Below are 6000 nucleotides of genomic sequence, written 5' to 3'. Positions count from 1 at the left end.
ATGTCATCTTATTATAATAGTGACAGGGAACTGGAGAAACTGCCCCGTAGAATGAGTAATCAAATCCAGGTGGCATGGATTTTGATGTGCATCCAAATACATTCAATAATGAGGAAGAATGGGTTAGGATAATGGGCTCGGCTGTCTCAGGAGCAAAAAGAAAACTGTTTGAAAGGTTTGTTGCAGTAGTATGAGGACATATGCAAGAATAGAATGAGGAGGAGTAACAATATTGTGCGTAAGATGCAAGAAGGGAATGCTGTTCTGATAAACCAATACACCCGCAGGCTTAATCCTTTCAAAGCTGCACAGGTCCAGAAGCAACTGGATGAAATGCTCAACGAAGACATCATCGAACTGACTCAGAGTGAGTGGACTTCACCGATTGTGTGAGTTCCCAAATCTCAATGATTTTGTGTGGACTATTGGAAGATCAACTCTATAACTAAATCAGTCTCTTTTCCAATATCAAGGTTGGAGGTCTTTTCAGAGAAAGTTGGGCAAGCCACTTACATCACCAAGTGGACTTATTGTGTGGTTATTGGCAGGTATCATTAGAGAAGGTGGGAAAAGTCGCTTTTGCATTTGTAACCCTAAGTGGGCGATATGAATTCAAAGTGATGTCCTTTGGAATGAAGAACATTCCAAAGCCTCATGAACAGAGTTGTGGCTGCATTAAAAAATTGCGCCATTTATCTTAATGTTGTAGTAATCTTTAGCTGTTCATGAAATGATCACCTGGTACATTTGGCAGAGCTCCTTGAATGATTACAGAAAGCAAAGCGGGTTATAGAGTTAAAGAAAACAGAATTTGCAAAGTTAGAAATCACAGATTTACAAAGTGAGAAACATTATAGTCCCAAACGTTTATTTGGAAGCACTAGGTTTTAGAGCACCGCTCCTTCATAATTTTCCATTTTAAATTAGGTGCTTTCATTTTGGAATTATGTTCTCTGAGCAGAAGGCCAGATCTTCATTGCTCCAGCAATGTCATCACTCAAACTGGTCTTTCTTCTGCTGCTTTTGTCCATATCCTGGTTTCTGAGTGAAAACTGTTTCTGTTTCATTGGAAACGCCATAGACAAGTTCTCGGTGCAGTGTAATATACAATGAATGATGACACTTTTAAAGAAGTTGGCACCACACCAACACCTGAACCAAAATAACTGCTCAGATTCACGGAACATGATTGAACGACTCCCTGGGGGTTACTGATAGTGGTAACTCCCGTGTAAAATAGACCCAGTCCAGAATAAATGGTTCAGAAGGTATGGGGAAAGACCTGAGGGAACTCTCCCTGAGTGTTATCCAATTCACAATGAAGACTACCTTCCTCTGTGACCTGTGTGTGTTTGCTCAATGAAATGCTTAGTTTTCCCAGTCCTGGAGGAGAAGGATTGTGAATTTTCAGATTGCATATTCCCAGAACAGTGAGAGTTGATTGGGCCATGGGTCCCAGAATGGCCTTGCCACCTTCTGTTTCTTCATTTGTTCTATTCACATCTCCTCTGCCTTTTACCATGCTAACTTCTATCACTGAACCTCGCCTGTCTTCAACCCTATCACAGAACTTCCTTTCCTGATTTCCTCCTCTTTCCCTTCCTTTGTATGTGGAAGTGTTTCAAACCAGTTCCTTCTCTCTTTTTCTCCAATTCTGAAGGAAGGTCATCAAGCTGAAATGTTATTTCTCTTCTTCTGTCTCTACTGATTTTTCCAGGTGTACTGAGGATTTGCAGCATTTTCTGAATGTACAGTCAAGAATCATTCTGTTACAAGGACAAGAGTGATGGTTTGCAAGGCAGGAAGGATTAACAGATCCATGTAATGAGTTGCTCATCAAGTTCTTTAAGCCACTGACAAGCATTAGCTTGGGAGTTCCTGGGATATAGAAATAAATGCTGGTGTCAGTAGCACTCAGATCCCATGATGAATTTTAAACAGGATGAAGATGGCAAAGAGTTGTAGAACACAGAATTAAACTCAGTCCAACCAATCCATCCTGAACATAACCTTAAACTAAATGAATCCCACCTACCTGCTCCTGGCCCATATACTTCTAAAGCTTTCTTGTTCATGTACACATAAAAATGTTTTTTAAATGCTGTAATTGTATCTACATCCATCACTTCCTCAGGATGTTCATTCCGTATGCAAACCACTCTGTGTGTAAAAACAAAATGCCCCTCATGCCTTCTTTAAATCTTTCTCCTCCAATGATGTGGCATGGTGGCACAGTGGTTAGCACTACTGCCTCAAAGCACCAGGGACCTGAGTTTGGTTCCAGCCTCAGGTGACTGTCAGTGTGGAGTTTGCACATTCTCTCTGTGTCTGCGTGGGTTTCCTCTGGGTGCTCCAGTTTCCTCCCACAATCCGAAGGTGTGCAGTTTAGGTGAATTGGTCAAGCTAAATTGCCTAGAGTGTTCAGGGATGTGTAGGTTAGGTGCATTAGTTAGGGCAATGGGTCTGGGTGGGTTACTCTTTGGAGGATTGATGTGGACTTGTTGGCCAAATGGCCTGTTTCCACACTGTAGGGATTCTTCTTCTAAGACCCCTTAGAAATGTGTCCCCCAATCTTGAAATACCCAGTGAAAACAAAATATCCATTTACTCTATCTGCATCTCTCTTCAAGTCATACATTCTTTTCAAGTCGCCTCTCAACCTCTTCTGCTCCAATGAAAATAGTCCCAGTCTACCCAGCCTTTCTAAATAACTCAAACCAGGTCAAATATTATCTTTTGAATAGTTTTGTTGATTTTCTAAATCAATATCAATCCCAGCAAAATCAATGAGTACAGGAATGGGAAGTAGCTTGACTAAGTGGTCTGAGGCGATTCTTTGATGTTTCAGTCTCTGTGAAGTTGTGGATGAAGTCCCATGCCTGTCAGTATTTTAGGTTGGTTACGAGCCAGGTGCTTGCAACACCCCCTTTAGAATTCTAAATCAGCAACTGCTGTACTTGGGGTTCCCTCTTGGCAGATGAACCAGGTGATCTGGTATATAAGATGGTAAGGAAAATCCAGGGAACTACAGACTGATAACCCTTACATTACTGTTGGGTAAGCTGTTGAAGGAGATTCTGATGTATAGGATTTACATGTATTTAGAAAGGCAGGGATTGATTAGGGACTGTCAATGTAGCTTTGTGTGTGGGAAATAGTGTCTCACTAACTCTAGAGTTTTTTGAGGAAGTTACAAAGAAGATTGATAAAGGCAGAGTAGTGAGTAGTGAACATTGTCCATATGGATCACAGCAAAGCATTCAACAAGATTCCATATGTTAGGCTGGTTACCAATGTTAAATCACATGGAATACAGGTAGAGCTAGCTATATGGATACAACATTGCATTAAGGTAGTAAATAGAAAGTGGTGGTGTGGGGTTCATTTTTGGACTGAAGGCCTGTAACCAAGGGAGGGTTACAAGCTTTTCTCATTCATATAAATGTTTTGGATGTGAACATAGCAGGTACATAAGTTTGCAGATAACACCAAAAATGAGGTGTCGTGGATAGTGAAGAACAACATCTCAGAGTGCAACTGGACCTTGATAAGATGGGCTGAGGAGTAGTGGGCAGGGTGTATATACTTCATGGTAGGGTCCCGGGGAGTGTTGCAAACAAAGAAACTTTGGGGTGCATATTCGTAGTTCCTTGAAGGTGGAGTCACAAGTAGATAGGGTAGTGAAGAAGGCATTTGGTATATGCCTTTTTTGGTCAATGCAATGACTATAGAAGTGGCTTTAAGTGGTTACGCCACTTTTGGAATATTGCATTCAATTTTGATCTCTCCCCAATAGAAAAGATGTGGTAAACTTTAAAAGGTGCAGGGAAGATTTACAATGATGTTGCCAAGGTTGAGCTCGAGGAGAAGCTGAGTAGGATTGGGCTGTTTTCCCAGGAGCATCGGAGACTGAGGGGTGACGTTATAGAGGTTTATAAATTCATGAGGGCACGGGTAGGGTGAATAGCCAATGTGTTTTTACCAGGTTAAGGAATTCAAATGTAAAGGTCATATGTTTAATGTGAGAAGGGAAAAATATCAAAGGGACCAAAGGGTAACATTTTAATGCAGAGGATAGTGTGTGTGTGGAATGAACTGCCAGAGGAAATGATGGACACTGATACAGTTACAGCATTTGAAAGGTTTCTGGATTGGTATATGAACAGAAAGGGTTTAGAGGGAAATGGGCCAAGTACTGAAAAATGAGATTGGATTAATTTAAGATATTGACATAGACAAGTTGGACCAAAGGGTCTGTTTCCATGCTTTACAATCTGACTCTAATGCCATGGAATCCCTACAATGTGGAAGCAGGCCATTTGGTCTATCAAGTCTACACCAACCTTCCAAAGAGCATCTCACCCAGGCAGCATCCTGGTATACCTTTCCTGCACCCTCTCCAAAGCCTTCACATCCTTTCTGTAATGTGGTGACCAGAATTGAATGCAATACTCTTAATGTGGCCTAAACAAAACCTTATAAAGCTGCATCATGACATCCTGACTCTTCTACTCAATTCCCTGACCAATAATGGCAAGCATGCCATATGCCATCCTTACCAACCTATCTAGGAGAAAGTGAGGACTGCAGATGCTGGAGACCAGAAAAGTGTGGTGCTGGAAAAGCGCAGCAGGCCAAGCAGCAGGGGAATCGACATTTCGACATAGCCCTTCTTCAGGAACCAACCTATCTACTTGCCTGGCCACTTTCAGGGAATTCTGGACTTGACCCCCAAGATCCCACTGTACATCAATACTGTTCAAGGTTCTGCCATTAACTGTGTACTCTTCCTTAACATTTGATCTCCCAAAATGCAGCACTACTCACTTACATGGATTAAATTCCATCTGCCATTTTTCTGCTCATATCTGCAATTGATCTATATATTGCTCTATCCTTTGACAACCTTCTAAACGATCTACAACTCCAATGACCGTTGTATCATCTGCAAACTTACTAACCCATCCAACTACATTTTCATCCAAGTCATTTATTTATGTACACATCATAAACAGTACTGATTCCTGTGGAACACCAGTAGTCACGGACCTCCAGCCTGAAAAACAACCTTCCGCCACTTCCCTCAGCATGTTTTGGGCAAGCGTATTCTGAATAACATGTGGCCAAGTCGCTGTGGATCCCCTGAATATTAATCAGCTGGATGAACATACCATGAGGGACCTTGTCGCAAGCCTTACTAAAATGCATGTAGACAACATCCATTGCTCTAACGTCATTGGTCACCTTCGTTACCACCTCAAAATTCAATCAAATGAGTAAGACATGACCTGTCCTGCACAAGTGATGGTTCCAAATTAGGCCACGCTTTTCCAAATATGTATATCCCTAATGTCGCAATGCTGGTCGGTGTAGCTAGCCTTTGAGGGGTTGGAATGGTCCATAACAGATTGGGGGTTCTTTGCAGGATTTAAAAAGCGAGCGGTAGGTGTTAATGTCTTTTATTTTGGGTGTTGATTTGGTTGGTTAAACATAGCTTTGAATAGCAATGGCTCTTTCAGTCACCAAGGAGGTTCTGGAGGTGGAAGAAGTGACCTTAGGGGTTTTACAAAAGGCAAATAAGACCAAGCTGTGGGAATTAGTAGACAAGCTGGAGTTGAAGTTACCTCCTAACATGAGGAAAGATGGAATGATTGCAGCAGTAGCTCAGCATTTAAATTTGCTGGAAACCCCACCATGATCTGTACAGATAGCTAAACTTCAATTGCAAATGAAGAAGCTTGAGTTAGAAGCAGAAACGAAACAGTTTGAGTTACAATTAAAATTAGAAGAGAAAAAAGAATGAAGGGTGTTAGCAGAAGAGAAAGAAAAAGAGAGAGTTTGAACTTCAGAATTGACACTGAGAAAGCCAGCTTAAAAGAATGGAGATGATGGCTGAAGGTAAGCTTAGTGAGGAACAGAGTGAGGATAAGCAAGCTCCTGGTAGTCAGAAGCCTAGTGAGAAACTGTTGAAGTATGTTCAAACATTGCCTAGATTTAATG

This window comes from Chiloscyllium punctatum, chromosome 49 (assembly GCF_047496795.1).
Source record: "Chiloscyllium punctatum isolate Juve2018m chromosome 49, sChiPun1.3, whole genome shotgun sequence".
NCBI lineage: Eukaryota > Metazoa > Chordata > Chondrichthyes > Orectolobiformes > Hemiscylliidae > Chiloscyllium > Chiloscyllium punctatum.
The sequence above is the reverse complement of the archived record's forward strand: the minus strand, read 5'-3'. Positions refer to the sequence as shown.